The following is a 17,428-nucleotide window of genomic DNA, read 5'->3' as shown; positions in this document are numbered from 1 at the left end:
GGGGATTTAAAAGGAGTTTTGAACAGGACCTCAATGGAACACAGTCCTCCTCTACCACTTGGAACAAAATATGATCATTCCATCCACACACCACAGATGCTCGATGGTGATTTGAAAGGAGTTTTGAACAGGACCTCAATGGAACACAGGCCTCCTCCTCCACTTGGAACAAAACATCACCATTATATCCTCACACCACAGATGCTCGATGGTGATTTGAAAGGAGTTTTGAACAGGACCTCTTTGGAACACAGGCCTCCTCCTCCACTTGGAACAAAACATCACCATTATATCCACACACCACAGATGCTCGATGGTGATTTGAAAGGAGTTTTGAACAAGACCTCTTTGGAACACAGGCCTCCTCCTCCACTTGGAACAAAACATCACCATTATATTCTCACACCACAGATGCTCGATGGTGATTTGAAAGGAGTTTTGAACAGGACCTCTTTGGAACACAGGCCTCCTCCTCCACTTGGAACAAAACATCACCATTATATCCACACACCACAGATGCTCGATGGTGATTTGAAAGGAGTTTTGAACAGGACCTCTTTGGAACACAGGCCTCCTCCACCCCTTGGAACAAAAGATCCATCGTCCCTGGGTGGGCTAGAACCACCATCCTTTCGGTTAACAGCCGAACGCGCTAACCAATTGCGCCACAGATACCGGGGGCAACTCAGCCACTGGGTCAGGTTATAAAAAAGCACAATTGGACGTTTCCGGCAAAGACAAACTAGTTTTCCACTAGCGTAATGTGTACAGCGCGCTGAAAACCGAGACCACCTGTTGGAAAGACAGATAGCTAATAGATACGCCCAACGTGGGGCTCGAACCCACGACCCTGAGAATAATAGTCTCATGCTCTACCGACTGAGCTAGCCGGGTGGGTGCAGGGCTTTGCTTCGGGTTGGTCGCAGATTTTAACGGAGCCTCATATTTTGCGAATCGATTGGCCTCATGTCTGAGAGCCTGATAGGTTACAAGTTACTGGTGGCCTCCTTTTATGACCAAAACCCCCATTCGATCACAGTCAAAAGTTGGAAATGGGTATTTGAAAGGTGGTGATTTGAAAGGAGTTTTGAACAGGACCTCACTGGAACACAGTAGGGCATCGAGGAGGCCTCGATGGTGATTTAAAAGGAATTTTGAACAGGACCTCTTTGGAACACAGGCCTCCTCCACACTTGGAACAAAACATGATCATTCCATCCACACACCACAGATGCTCGTTGGGGATTTAAAAGGAGTTTTGAACAGGACCTCAATGGAACACAGTCCTCCTCTACCACTTGGAACAAAACATGATCATTCCATCCACACACCACAGATGCTCGATGGTGATTTGAAAGGAGTTTTGAACAGGACCTCAATGGAACACAGGCCTCCTCCTCCACTTGGAACAAAACATCACCATTATATCCTCACACCACAGATGCTCGATGGTGATTTGAAAGGAGTTTTGAACAGGACCTCTTTGGAACACAGGCCTCCTCCTCCACTTGGAACAAAACATCACCATTATATCCTCACACCACAGATGCTCGATGGTGATTTGAAAGGAGTTTTGAACAGGACCTCTTTGGAACACAGGCCTCCTCCTCCACTTGGAACAAAACATCACCATTATATCCACACACCACAGATGCTTGATGGTGATTTGAAAGGAGTTTTGAACAGGACCTCTTTGGAACACAGGCCTCCTCCACCCCTTGGAACAAAACATCCATCGTCCCTGGGTGGGCTCGAACCACCATCCTTTCTGTTAACAGCCGAAAGCGCTAACCAATTGTGCCACAGATACCGGCGGCAACTCAGCCACTGGGTCAGGTTATAAAAAAGCACAATTGGACGTTTCCGGCAAAGACAAACTAGTTTTCCACTAGAGTAATGTGTACAGCGCGCTGAAAACCGAGACCACCTGTTGGGAAGAGAGATAGCTCATAGATACGCCCAACGTGGGGCTCGAACCCACGACCCTGAGATTAAGAGTCTCATGCTCTACCGACTGAGCTAGCCGGGCGGGTGCAGGGTTTTACTTCGGGCTGGTCGCAGATTTTAACGGAGCCTCACATTTTGCGAATCGATTGGCCTCATGTCTGAGAGCCTGATAGGTTACAAGTTACTGGTGGCCTCCTTATATGACCAAAACCCCCATTCGATCACAGTCGAAAGTTGGAAATGGGTATTTGAAAGGTGGTGATTTGAAAGGAGTTTTGAACAGGACCTCACTGGAACACAGTAGGGCATCGAGGAGGCCTCGATGGTGATTTGAAAGGAATTTTGAACAGGACCTCTTTGGAAGACAGGCCTCCTCCACACTTGGAACAAAACATGATCATTCCATCCACACACCACAGATGCTCGATGGGGATTTAAAAGGAGTTTTGAACAGGACCTCAATGGAACACAGGCCTCCTCCTCCACTTGGAAATAAACATCACCATTATATCCACACACCACAGATGTTCGATGGTGATTTGAAAGGAGTTTTGAACAGGATCTCTTTGGAACACAGGCCTCCTCCTCCACTTGGAACAAAACATTACCATTATATCCTCACACCACAGATGCTCGATGGTGATTTGAAAGGAGTTTTGAACAGGACCTCTTTGGAACACAGGCCTCCTCCTCCACTTGGAACAAAACATCACCATTATATCCACACACCACAGATGCTCGATGGTGATTTGAAAGGAGTTTTGAACAGGACTTCTTTGGAACACAGGCCTCCTCCACCCCTTGGAACAAAAGATCCATCGTCCCTGGGTGGGCTCGAACCACCATCCTTTCGGTTAACAGCCGAACGCGCTAACCAATTGCGCCACAGAGACCGGCGGCAAGTCAGCCACTGGGTCAGGTTATAAAAAAGCACAATTGGACGTTTCCGGCAAAGACAAACTAGTTTTCCACTAGCGTAATTGTACAGCGCGTTGAAAACCGAGACCACCTGTTGGGACGAGAGACCAGTCGTCTACTGCTTAATTTAACACTGGGGATTTTGCTGTGTATTAGTGGACCAACACAATTGTTAGATGCCAAAGACATCAGCGAATCAAGTTATTTCATGATGATTATAATACCTTCAACAGGTAACCATTATAACCTGATCTCATTTCACTTTAGCTTTCTTTGCTGCTGCAAATGTGTTTGACTAAACACACTGTCACAACGGCCAAAAAAAGACAAGAGCTATATTAAGAGTTAAGAGCCCAACTAATGGAAACACTTATCACTGTTATGGTGACTTCAAATGAAACAGAGTTAAACCTCTGTTAATTCTCAATAAAAACTTCTGTAGAAGTCTGACAGAAATAAAGTCAGTCTGGTTAGTAATAAGTGAGGCTGGCAATGCTGTTTGTGGAGTTGTTTAATCCTCCTCTGCTGAGATCTTCAGAGATTTAATGTCTTCTTTTCTCTTCAGGTGATTTCATCTAAGACTGTGTCTGAAGTCAGTTGTAGATCTTGTGTTTCTGCTCGTCTCTTTTTCTATTCTCTTCTTTCCTTCAGTGATTCTGCTTGTTAACAGGTTTATTAAGGTTGAGATGACTCCATATTTAATATACACAGATTTTGTGGCTCAGATAAAGTCCAGTTCTGGTTTATTTCTTTGCTCTTGGCTGACATGTGGCATTGCTATGGCCTGCTTGTGGCCCAGATCTGGCAAACAGGAGTGGGCCACCCAAGGGCCGTCATTCCATGCTGCATGTGGGCCAGATCCGTATCCCACAAGTGCCAGATGTGGGCCGGATCTGGGCCGAAACAATGTTGCTATCTGGGGATTATGTCGCATGGGTTCTCTATTGAGAACATAAGCTTTGAGGATGCATCCTTCTCCGACCATATGCCTATTATGTTCAATGTTAAACTATCTAATCTACTATATTCAGCCAGATCTTCTGGCCACTACTCTCGTCATATCAACTCCTCTACTGCTACTGAGTTTTCTGAATGTTTTCTGAGAGATGCGGGCAATGCCTCTATCACTGCACATGAACACCTCTTGAGCCCTGATGAGCTAATATCCTCTTTCAATGCTTCTTGCTCAGCTATCCTTGATATTGTGGCCCCTTTGAAAATTAAACGCCCTAATTTTAAATCCCAACCGTGGATGGATGATTCCACTCGCCACCTCAGGCAGATTTCTCGAAGAGCGGAGCGTAAATGGAATAAAGACCACCTCCAAGTCTCTCTAGAAATATTTAAAAACTCTTTGACCAATTACCAAAGTGCAGCAAAAAAAGCCAGGGCTAAGCACTTTTCGGCTATTATCACTAGACATTCTCATCGCCCTAGAATTTTATTTAATACTATCAACTCAATAGTTAACCCACAAGTTTATCCAGAAATTGAGGCATCCATTAATAATTGTGATAATTGTGAGTTCGTGAAGTTTTTTACTCTGAAAATCGACCACATCAGAGCACAGTTTGCTCATGTTGTTTCTGAGACCATACCACTCCACCCTATAACTACAGCTACACTTGACCAATTTCAACGACTGTCTTACAATGAGCTATGGGACATTGTTAAACACATGAAAATATCAACAACCCCACATGATCCCATTCCACCCCAGATCATCAAAGATGCCTTTGATGTTGTTGGTCCTTCTATTCTAGCTATTCTTAATTCTAGCCTTGCTTCAGGCATTGTTCCCACAAATCTTAAGCACGCGGTTGTCCAGCCCATGCTAAAGAAACATAATCTAGATGCAAAATGTTATAATAATTTTCGGCCCATATCCAAACTGCCATTTATTTCAAAAATCTTGGAGAAGGTGGTGTTAACGCAGCTGCTCTCACATCTCAATTCCACAGAGATCCTTGAGCCATTTCAGTCCGGGTTTAGAACTCGCCATAGCACAGAGACAGCCCTGCTAAAGGTGACAAATGACCTCTTGCTCACCCTTGACTCAGGTAATAATGCCATCCTAGTCTTATTGGATCTTAGTGCTGCGTTTGACACTGTAGACCATGGCACATTACTAGAGCGTCTTGAACAGTGGGTTGGCATCAAGGGCACTGCTCTAAACTGGTTTCACTCTTATCTCCATCAAAGAACTTATTCAGTTAACATAGGCCATTATTCTTCATCCCCTGCACCTGTGCTTCATGGTGTCCCCCAGGGATCCATTCTGGGCCCAGTACTCTTCTGCCTCTATATGCTCCCCCTAGGAAAAATTATTCGAAAATTTAATGTCACTTTCCATTTTTATGCAGATGATTCCCAATTATACATCCCACTAAAATCATGCAACTCAATGCAACCTCTTTTAGACTGCTTAAAAGAAATCAAAATTTGGATGAGTAACAACTTTCTTCAGTTGAACGAGAACAAAACTGAAGTTATCATCTTTGGCCCCTCAAGATCAAAAACTGCCACCACCGCTGTCCTTGGTCCCCTTGCACCATACGTTAAAACTCACGCACGTAATTTAGGCGTTATTTTTTACTCAGAACTCAATTTAGAAAAACAAGTATCAGCTGTAGTGAAATCCAGTTTCTATCAGTTGAGAATAATTTCCAAACTCAAGCCTTTTCTGTTACTCAAAGATTTGGAAAAAGTCATTCATGCTTTCATAACCTCCCGTTTAGACTACTGTAATTCTCTATACTCTAGTGGCACGGCTTCAGATGGTTCAAAACGCAGCGGCCAGACTGCTCACAAACACAAAAAAACGTGAACACATCACACCCGTCCTAGCCTCTTTGCACTGGCTTCCTGTCCAGTCTAGGATACAATTTAAAATACTGCTAATGGTTTTTAAATCTCTACGCGCACTGGCTCCAAGCTACTTAGCAGATACCATTCAGCTCCAAGCAACTCCCAGAGCCCTCAGATCTTCCAGTCAGGGCCTGCTGCATGTCCCACGGTCCCGGCTAAAGCGGAAGGGTGACAGAGCCTTCTCTATTGCTGGCCCTCAGCTGTGGAACCGACTGCCACCCGAAATCAGAAATGCCCCCCATATTGATATTTTTAAAGCTAGACTTAAAACCGACCTTTTTATGTTGGTGTTACGATCCCAGATTCTGCAACCTCCCTTGTTAGCCAACCAAGACCGCTTTCACCCGAGTTCTAATTTTCTCCGTTGCACTACATTCCCCAGAAGCCCTCTAATCACACTCAGCTGCAACTCCTAATGACTCTCATCACCTCGCCCAGCTGCAGTCTATCACCCAGACTATTTAACCGCACCTCGAATGGCTCTCAGTGCGAAGTTTTGTTTTGCGTTTGTGAACATTTCTGAGCATTATAAACCCCGGATAACCTGACTGATTACTGACCTGTTTTGCCCCTGTCTTCTGCCTGTTTTCTGCCAGCCTCGATCCTCTGCCTGGAGTTCCGATCTTGCCTGTTATCTGCCTGCCCCGATCCACTGCCTGGTATCTGACTACGATTTAGCCCTGCCTGTTCCACTGTGTTTGCTCTGGTTTACCTCTGTTTATTTCTGATTGTTTTTAATAAACCTTCGCTGCAAATGGATCTATCTCAGACTGGTGACTCACAACAGTTGGCCTTTTAGGCATCTTAAATGTTTTTCCTGCTATGTGTGTTTTAACCTGCTGTCTCTCTGTAATGTTGTTTTAGCCTAAACCAAATGTATTTGTAAATGTATTTCTATTACATGTGTTTTATTACCCTGTGGCCAGTACAACTATGTACAGCACTTTGGTCAGCGCAAGCTGTTTTAAATGTGCTATAGAAATAAACTTTACTTACGTACTTACTTACTAGAGAGAGAGAGAGAGAGGCGCGGGCGCGATCGAACAGCGGAAACATAAAAACTGGAAGAAATGTGCGCTGCAAATGACCGAAGTCTTGGATACCGAAGCAGCACTGAAGTCAGTGCGTTTGGTCCGAACAAAGTTGACCCAGGCACGGAACACAGACCTGCTTTTTGGGAAAAAGTGGAGTCTGTGACCAGTTTTAACAGTGTTTTTGCACCCAGCACAAACACAGTAATTCACCATCGTGAAAATACGCCAGCGTATACCTAACTAACTACATAACTTAAATAACTAACTAAATAAATAAATGTCCTAATCACTAATTCTCTCACTCGTACAATTATCAACACAGCTCACAAATTCACTTTCTCAGCGACCTGGGGAGACGTCTCCCCCTTATGACGTCAAGCGATTCGTTTGGGGGGAGGAGCAGTTTTAAGTGGGTACTGAAAATAACAAACTTTTTTTGGGAAAATCCCTTTTCTCGAGAATACTGAAGCCAAAAAATTATCCTTTAATTTTTCCTATATGTAAAACGCATTGTTGCACAGAGCAGAGCAAGGCGAGGCAGCTCTCGCGCCTATTGGTCGCTCTGTGGCAAATGCTGCAACCCATCGATGGACTGGTCATGACGTAAGCCTTTTTATCTCGAAGCGAACCAGAACGCAGCACTAGCACGGCAGGGTTACGCAACACTCGTTCCCTCTACTAGACAGAACCGAGGTTACGTTAGTAACCGAGTGTCGTTCTCTTACGAGAGTACTCTCGTGTTGCGTAAGTTAGCTTACGTTACGGGAACCCAATGTAAAACGCCATGCGTGCTGAAATCATCCACTCATAGTCCCAAGGGTAAGTGCCCGGGGAACACATAATAGTGAAGACGGCCAGGCCGGAGAACTGGCTCGACAGTCCAGGATGACCATATAAGGGAGTGTGACAACTCATATTGCATAAGATGAGTGCTTAACACAATATAACAGTCAGCGTGGACGAAAGTCGGGCTGAGCTGTATAGAAACAACTTAATCAGTTTATAAGACAACAGTGGTCTAAACTGAAAATAGTTTAGCCTGTAAGGCAGGAAACTCCAGGTTGTAAAACCTAACAAATGTAGACGGAGAGGCCCAGCCTGCCGCTCTACAAATATCTTGGAGTGAAACACCACTAGTCCAGGCCCACGAAGAGGCCACGCTTCTGGTGGAATGGGCTCTAATGCCTAAAGTAGGGCTGGGTTTCGATTCAAATTTCAAGAATCGATTCGATTCCGATTCTCAAGATCTTGAATCAATTATCATTATATGATTTGATTCGATCTGATCTGATCCGATCTTCGAGATTTAGATAAGTGTTTTTGAAAAAAAGCATTTTTTTTTCAGCTGTTACCTGAATTACAGGACTGTAGTTATGCAACATATTGATACTATTATTATAGACATTTAACTGCAAATTAATGGAGTATTGATGGTTGTAAAGAACAATCCCCTTCCAGAGTGTTGATACAACTGCTTTCACAAACTTGCACTGGTGTAGATGACAGAGGAGGCAGAGGTATATCAGCAGCAGTACTAGGGCTGTCGCGATTACCGCAATCTTGTAGTACCGCGCCACTGACAAGTCAACCGCAGAGGATTGCAAGTAACAGCAGCAACCGCGATATTCACGTTTTTTTTATAAGGCTATACCCTTCTTGTTTTGAACTTCATGCATGTGTATTGAATGTTAAACAAGTTCATAATGATAACAAACAAGACTGTTTATCGTGGTGATGTGTAGCCTACATAGGCTTCGCACAGACAGTGAATGAGAGAGATCGGTAGAGCACGTGTGATTACCTGCGTCTGTCTTTGAAGTCATATGTATTCGTGAAAAAGGTTGCCGTGTCAAAGGAAATGGAAATATTTGTCGTATCATCCTTTTTAACGTTCACGTCATGGGTATTTACTATAAATGCGCGTCAGCAGCAGCGCTGGTCAGCATTCCACAGCGCGAGGAAGCCGCGGGGAAATAAAATCAGCGAGTCACGCATTGAATCAATGCCATATTGGTCTCTAATAAGTGAAGCATCAGCTTCAGCGTTACCCATGCGACGCATTGCTTCTCAGCTGAGCCTTGAAAAGTGGAACTCAAAGTTAAAAATAATTAACACCTTGTTTCATTACATCTCTTTTAATGAATCAGGTTTTTTGAACGTGTTAGTTGAATGAACGGTTTAATGACTCACTCAAAGCCCGTTGTCGTAACAATGTGCGCACTGAGTGAAAGCCTTTCAATGCGCATACATGGATCTCCCAGTCGCGGCAAGTTAAAGTTCACGGGGAAAATGTAAGCCTATTATTAAATCGATCCTCTGAGTTAGGGATCGATCTTTAGAAATTAATATCAAAATCGATTCAGAATTGGTGAATCGATTTTTTCAACACAGCCCTAGGGGCAATGAAGGCCTTTAGACTTATAAGCCAAAGCGATAGCATCAACTATACACCTGGAAATGCTTTGTTTCGAGGTAGCTAGACCTTTAGCGCGGCCACCGAACGAAACGAAAAGCTGTTCTGATTGCCTGAAGGCAGCAGTCCACTGAACATAAATCCGCAACGCCCTAACTGGGCAAAGGAGATTTACATTGCTCTCTCCGTCAGTTCCCGGAAGGGCTGACAGAGAAATGACTTGCGCTCTGAACGGGGTGGAGAGCACTTTGGGAACATATCCGTGTCTTGGTTTGAGCGTGACTTTAGAGTCATTAGGCCCAAATTCCATGCACGACGCACTCACAGAGAGCGCGTGTAAATCACCCACTCGCTTGACTGAAGCGAGAGCCATGAGAAAAATTGTTTTGAACGAGAGACACCGTAAGTCCACTGATTGTAGTGGCTCGAAAGGGTCACTCTTCATAGCCTCTAGGAATGTGGAAAGGTCCCAGGCTGGAACCATAGGGGGGCGAGGAGGATTCAGTCTCCTAGCTCGCCTGAGGAAACGGATGATAAGATCGTTCTTTCCCAGTGACTGGCCGTGCAAAGCTTCTGTGAACGCTGCTCTGGCTGCCACATATACTTTGAGCGTGGAGGGGGACCTGCCCACATCCAAAAGCTCTTGAAGGAAAGAGAGAATTTCCACAACACCACAGTGTTGAGGGTCTAGGCTTTTGGCTGCACACCAGCCAGAAAACACTGACCACTTAGAAGCATAGAGCCGTCTAGTAGAGGGCGCTCTCGCTTGCGTAATTCTACTCAGCACTCCGACTGGGAGGTCAGCGGGTATCCGTTGACAGTCCACACGTGCAGTGCCCATAAGTCGGGGCGCGGGTGCCAAATCATGTTATGAGCTGATAAAAGATGGCGCCGTTGTGCATGGCATGCCGTCTCTCGCTTTGCGAGTTTGTCTTTGTTTTATTTGTGTTTATGTCCTTCTGTGTGATAAACTCCTCTGCTTTGATAACCTACGACCGGCAAATGCTCTTAGATATCAAATCATCAATGGACGGAGCATGCTTTTACAAACAAAAAGGATCTGGCTCTAATTACCTGCCACCTGGTCGCTTGTTCCCGTTCCACCTGTGCCGACTATTGTGTGCATGCAAACGCCGCAGGAGAGGTGGACGATGAGGCGGCTTTGCGGTAAAGGCGAGGGCGCGCTTTGCCTCTTTCAGGATGTCTTGCTCTCATCTCCCAGGGCCGTCACTCGAGCGGGAAGAAAAGTGGTTCTTCACCGGGCGACCTTTTGAATTCTCCTACAAGTGGATCTTACCGGTGAATCCACGCGACAGAGTCATATCGTCAACCTACCGGGCCCCTCGGCTTTGCAGACGAATGGCACACCCGCAAAATCTTCGACAAGTTCGCAGAGAACCAAACTTGGAGGTATCTACCGAACTGACATTGGCGGTGATGAATGTGCATTCGTTATTAAATAAGACATTCATTTTAAATAACTTTTTTGTCGAACGCAACCTAGACTTTTTGTTTTTGACTGAGACTTGGCTAACTCCCGATGATTTAAGCCATTTTACGGATCTGTTACCTCCAGACTGTGGTTTCTTTAATACCCCGCGCACCACAAGCCGCGGGGGTGGCCTGGCTTCTGTTTTTAAAAACAGTTTTTCATGTCAACCTTTGTTTGCCGCCCCTTTTTTAAGCTTTGATTTGCAGCTATTTGTGACAAATCAGGTTGCATGTGCTGTAATATATCGACCGCCAACATATAATAAGGATTTCATTGGCGAGTTTTCTGAGTTTTTAAGGGAAATCGTACTATAATATGACAAATTACTATTAGTGGGTGATTTAAATATACATGTGTGCTGATATGTTCAAGGTCATATCTTAGATTTAGTTTTGACTTTTGGTTTATCTATTTCTGATATTGAAATATCAGATCAAGCGTTTTCTGACCATAAGTCAATTATTTTTAAAGTGTTTATACCTCATGAAATCGATAAATCAAGACCTCAAAGTCAACTACGTCGGGCTCTAAACACCGAAGCTATAGACCAATTTAAAAACTTATTTTATGAAATAAAACTTTTTTATTTAATGGACAGCCTCTCTCTTAACATGGATTTAGACTCCTCACTTGAGATGCTATATTCCGTCTGTCTACCCTGCTTGGACTCAGTAGCCCCACTCCATGTTAAAAAGTGCACAGTTAGACCGGAACCCTGGCTCAATGATGCGAGTTAAGGATAATCTGTAGAAAATTTGAACGAAAATGGAAAAAAGACAAGCTACAGATATCCGTTCAAATGCTGCGTGAGTCTCAAGTTAATTATCAGAATGTTGTAAAGATGGCTAAGATCAATTATTTTGCAGACGTAATTACAAGAAATAGTAGTAGGCCGCAAGTTTTATTTAATATAGTAAACTCTGTTTTTAATCCAAAAACTGATGTGTTATCTCATCCTCTCCTTATCACTTGTGAGGCCTTTTTGGATTATTTTGTCCAAAAGATCTCTGAGATTAGATCCACGATCGAACCAAGTTTGTTTGATCCTTCAGTTGTCCAGACATTATCTGTCAGTTTTGATCATTTTGAAATAATCTCCCTGCAGTCACTAACCGAGATAATTAAACAGTCAAAATTAACTGACTGTTTATCAGACATTATTCCAGCGAGGTTAGTAAAGGAAGCATTTGATGTTCTTGGTCCGAGTATTTTATCTATCATAAATAATAGTCTTTTAAATGGAGTTGTTCCTAAGCAGTTTAAACACGCTTTTGTCCAGCCTCTTTTAAAAAAACCACATCTTGACCCTGCGGTCGTATCAAACTATCGGCCAATTTCGAAGTTACCCTTTTTAACTAAGGTTTTGGAGAAGGTCGTTCTGAGTCAAATAAATACTTATTTGATTCAAAACGAGATATTTGAAAATTTTCAGTCAGGTTTTAGGGCTTACCATAGTACTGAGTCTGCTTTGATTAGAGTTTCAAATGATCTATTGACTGCAGTTGACTCGGGGTCCTCAGCAGTTCTTGTTTTATTGGACCTTAGTGCCGCATTTGACACCATCGACCATGAGATTTTATTCTCACGCCTTGAAAATGCTGTTGGAATTTGTGGTACAGCGCTTGCATGGTTCAAGTCTTTTATTTTAAATTGAACCTTCTCTGTAAATATTGGTCAAGAGTACACAATTCGCATTTATGCAAAGTGGGGTTCCACAGGGGTCCATTCTTGGACCAATTTTGTTTTCCTTGCATTTGTTACCTCTTGTGTCAGGGATCTGTCACTTCTGTCTAGTCTATTTCTTGGTTTTGTGACAAGAGCCCTGACGCTCCTGTTTTGTCTTGTCTGTGCCTTATTTCATGTACTTTTTCCCTAGCTGTGTGCTTTCATGTTGTCATGTTTTGTGTGAACACGTGGCTTATGAGTGTTTTCATTAGCTGCGTGTTCATGTCTCGTTTTGTGTGAGCACATGGCTGGTGATTGGTTTTACTGGCCATGTGCTTGTGTTCAAGTCATGTTTGGTGTGAGCACATGGCTTGTCATGTATGTTTCCTTGTCCCATGTGCTCTCTTGTTGATTGTCTAGCCCCTCCCATCTTGTTACCTGATTATTGATTTGTTTGCCCCACCTGTCCTCCCTCGTTACCTGATTGATTCATTTGCCCCACCTGTCCTCCCTCGTTACAACATGACATCATGACTTTGCGTAAACATACACGCCACTTTTAAGTCAAGTGGCGTGTTATCTATACGCATTTTGAGCTATCCGCGTGTATGTCCACGCGCGTGTATGTCTACGCCGTTAAATGTCCGAGTGATTAGGCGTGTATGTGTACACCGTTAAATGTCAGAGCGAAACGAAGCAAATTCTATATCTACATCTGGCGAGCGATATTTTTTTACCTAGGATGGTAGGGGAAGACTCATAAATGGTATTAACCCCAGTGACGGGTAGGTTTAGGGACGGGGTTGGGGTAGGTCATATATTTATATATACAGTAATGTAACGTTAAGTCAACGGCGTTGATAAACACGCTGAAAAGCGATTATGCGTGTTGATAGCACGCCAAAAATGGAAATACGAATTGGCGTGTCATACATACGCTATTTCATGAGATCAGTCTGCCCGTTACCTCCTTTGTTTGGTCTCCCTATTTATTTTCCCTGTGTTTGCAGTCCTGTGCTGTTTCGTCGTCGAATGTACCTCTTGTGTCCTGCCTAGATGCTGTTGCCAAGTTCAGTCAAGTCAAATCAAGTCTTTTGTTTTCCAAGTCAAGTCTGCCTTGTTTTCCCCCTCGGGGTAGTTTTTGTTTGTATTTGTTTTATTTTTTATACTTATTAAAAACTCATTTTTCCTGCAATTGAGTCCTCGCTTCATCTCCTCAACCCCACACCTGACACCTTGGGTCAATTTTTAGTAAACATGGAATCCCTTTCCATTTTTATGAAGATGATATGCACATTTATCTCCCTTTGAAAAAGAATAGTAAAAAACAAATAGAGTCATTGTGGGATTGTATACATGACATCAAATAATGGCTATCTTTAATTTTTTTAAACTAAACGAACAGAAAACTGAAGTTGCATGGTTTGGAGCTTTAAATAATTCTGTTGATCTGGGTGATCTAGCCCCTTTCTGTAAGCCATTAGTTTGAAATTTAGGAGTTCTGTTTGATAGTGATCTCAAGTTCGAGAGACAGATTTATTCTGTGGTCAAGTCTTGTTTTTATCATTTGAGAATAATAGCGAAGGTGAAACCATTTCTGACCTTGCGTGACCTAGAAAAACTCATTTATGCTTTTATATTAACAAGACTAGATTACTGTAACTCGCTCTATGTCGGCATAAATAAATCATTGATTAATCGCTTACAATTGGTCCAAAATGCAGCTGCGAGACTTTTGACAGGTACTCGTAAGAGAGATCATATTACCCCAGTTTTGAGCACTTTAAAGTGGCTACCGATCGATTACAGAATTTTATTTTTTGTTTATAAATCACTGCATGGTATGGCTCCATTGTATTTGGTAAATCTGATTAAGAAATGTGAACCAAAACGGTCTTTGAGGTCAGCTGACCAGCTGGTTTTAACGACTCCTAGAACAAAACGGAGAGTTGGAGATCGAGCTTTTGTAGCGATTGCTCCAAAACTCTGGAATGACCTACCTCTTTCTATCAGATTGGAACCTAAATTAACTGTTTTTAAACAAAAGCTTAAGAAATACCTTTTAGATTTAGCATTTAACATATAGTAGCTGTTCTTGTAGGCTTTTCTAGCTGAGGTGTTTATTTCGTCATCACTTAACCCTCTGGGGTCTAAGGTGTTTTTGGGGTCCTTGAGATGTTTTGACATGCCCTGACATTTGTGCTTTTTTCAGTTGCTTATAAACATATTAATGGCACATGTGTAATTACACTCTATTTAGCACAAACAGGGCTACCATAATATGTGAGCAACATGTATGTACATATTTGTATTTTTGAGAGAATATTGTTTATGCATGGTTATTGAAAAAACTAAAAATTAAAGTTTCTGAAATAAGGCCACAAAACACATATTGATTATTTCTTCACAAGACTTTTGAAAATTGTATCACAAAGCCTAGAATATTTGCTCCAAAACTATGTGAGAATCATCCGGACTACTCATTCAGATAAGTCAATAAAGTCGTTTAGAATGTGTATGACGTGTTTTGTTTGAGAAAGCTTTATGCGAGGAGGCGTGATCTCTCATTAATATGCATAGCATTTCACAGCTGAGAAAGACAAAGACCCTCCCATAATGGCCCTATTAGGTGCTGTCAGGCCCTATCATTACGAGGAGCCTTGCACAAAGAATGAGGAGATTTAAAAAAGAATGGCTTTTAGATTGTTTGGATTCATTTACAACACAACATAATCCAAAGACACACAACAAAGGACAAAAAAGCACATTAGTAAACACACTGATCTAAAGACAGAGGCTTGAACAGTCACACAACATTGTCCCATTCCTGAAACATAGTACATACCTGTCATTTCCACGGTGTTTGATTTTTCATTGTACCATGTTCATGTACAGAGACTGTTGAATGTTGAAGTCAGCAGGACTCATCAGTGGCATATCTTCCCTGTAAAAAATAAAATAAAATCAATAAACACCTTTGAACATGCTGATATCAAGAGAAACTATATGGCTGCACGACTTTGGGCATGCATTGTAGATTTTTCTGGTTAAAATTGCGATTTAATTATATATATATATATATACACACACACACACACACACACACAGTGCTCAGAATAAGTGAACACACCCATGCTAAAGTTGACTACCCTTCACAATATAGACATGGTTTTATTTCAGTTAGCCTAACTGAACATTTATACATAAATAATATATTGTATTTAGACAGTATCACATATTTTACCGGAGGCTGAAATATATTTCACTAAATCATTATATAACCTAAGCAGTTATTCGCAAACAAAAGAAATTACACATAAGGCAGTATTTTAGCATGATAATCAGTGTCATAAGCTAATCAAAACTATATATATTTAATATACAAATATGTGAGTAATATCACATTTAAAAAGTTTACACGAGCGTATACCTGTATTTTCCGCACTATAAGGCGCACTTAAAAGCCTTTAATTTTCTCAAAAAACGACAGTGCGCCTTATAATGCGGAGCGCCTTATATATGGATGGTGCACACACGTTCACCAAGACGGGGAGACAGCGCCGGACGACTTACGCCACTATCTGCCAATGGATCGTGGATGCCTGGGCTGATATATCAGTCTCAACTGTGATCCGAGCTTTCACGAAGGCAGGAATAATCTCTTTATTCAGCCAGCTCACATACCCGTATTTACTTCCTGTTTTCGGTCGAAGTCCACAGTTGATTGTCGAGTTCGCGCGCGCGCGATCAAACCTCCTCCGTGTGTTCAACATCTGATTCGGATTTGAGCTGATATTCTCAGAACACCACACAGCACCGTCATCGTCTGACAGCTGACAGTCTGAGTCTCCACTGTTGCTTAGTTACCAATGATCGCGCGCACCAATGATCGCTGACGGCACTCCAAATTTACAAAAAATGATAATGTCAATGTTAAAATTGACCGGAGTTTTCCTTTAACGTTTGAACAACGTTACCATGGGAGTGAACGGAGTTGTCAGAAAGCTTAATAAAGTTTGACTTTATCTGACTTTTTTGTTGACATTTGTTGACATCTAGTGGATGCATAACGCAAACCCAGTCAAACGTTTGACTGCAGTATCTTATGCGCCTTATAATCCGGTGCGCCCAATATATGAAAAATGTTCTAAAATAGGTCATTCATTGAAGGTGCGCCTTATAATCCGGTGCGCCGTATAGTGCGGAAAATACGGTACACGAATGTTAGGGATATTGTGAGGCAATCTTTTCTGTAAGATGTCAAAAGCTAGGCAAAATATAGTCTGAAAATTCATTTGAACTCTATACGATCAGAAAAGAAATTATAAAACACTAAACAACTTACTTCGAACTTGTATCCTCGGCGGGATCAATTCGTTCTTCAAAATGCAGCCGTTCGTCGTCGGAGTTACAATCTTCCTCTGAGAAAAAGGTGAATCCTTCCTCGCTGTCCAGAATCATCTGAAGGAGTAGTGTGCCATCCTCAAAACGCAATGAACTATCAGTGAATCTGATGGAGAAACTTCATGTTTTTATGCCATTGATTGCTGCTGGGCGTGTGCGATGCATAACGTTAGATCACCTATTTACCATGTGAAAAGCGCTGGGGGCGTGGCGGCCTCAGCTAATGAAAGATAATGAACTGAGACCGAAAAACTGTACTTCTCCTTGGTTTCAAACGAATTACATAAACTGGAAATATTTCTTTTTTTAATAAATTACTTCATTTAAAAGAAGAGAATACAAGCTTTAAAAAGACACATGTCTCGTATCTCTGTGACAAGTATTGACTTAGTCATTTAGACATTTTTCGGACGTGTTTCAGAATGGACCTCACTGACAGAGAGAAGGCAGAACGCGCATCATGTTAATTTTTCTTTATTTGGCGAAAAGCACAACACTTTGTTTTTATTGTGAGGTTCCACAAAAAAAATACAAACTTAACAGGATCGAATGATGTATAACACTTATATGTTAGATCAAAATCAACAGAGTAATTTGAGTCTCTCTTGCACTGATAAGGAAAAAAGTCAGCTGGTATCGCCGGCGATACCGCCGACCCCAGAGAGTTAACCGTGGCGTTAATGTCTG

General features: G+C 42.4%; 3 non-coding genes across 3 annotated transcripts; all 3 read right to left on the bottom strand.

The window, feature by feature from the left end:
• Positions 1 to 821: 821 nt before the first annotated feature.
• On the bottom strand, positions 822 to 894 carry trnan-auu (transfer RNA asparagine (anticodon AUU)). Its single transcript has one exon. It is a non-coding gene; the product is annotated as a tRNA-Asn (tRNA).
• A 1,062-nt stretch (positions 895 to 1,956) lies between these two features.
• trnak-cuu (transfer RNA lysine (anticodon CUU)) lies at positions 1,957 to 2,029 on the bottom strand. The gene has a single exon. It is a non-coding gene; the product is annotated as a tRNA-Lys (tRNA).
• A 737-nt stretch (positions 2,030 to 2,766) lies between these two features.
• trnan-guu (transfer RNA asparagine (anticodon GUU)) lies at positions 2,767 to 2,840 on the bottom strand. The gene has a single exon. It is a non-coding gene; the product is annotated as a tRNA-Asn (tRNA).
• Positions 2,841 to 17,428: the final 14,588 nt, after the last annotated feature.

The sequence above is a fragment of the Rhinichthys klamathensis genome, unplaced genomic scaffold, assembly GCF_029890125.1.
Source record: "Rhinichthys klamathensis goyatoka isolate OS25496 unplaced genomic scaffold, OSU_Roscu_1.1 h1tg000001l_1, whole genome shotgun sequence".
Classification (NCBI taxonomy): Eukaryota; Metazoa; Chordata; class Actinopteri; order Cypriniformes; family Leuciscidae; genus Rhinichthys; species Rhinichthys klamathensis.
Note: the sequence above shows the minus strand (reverse complement) of the source record. Positions and strands in the feature narration are given on the sequence as shown.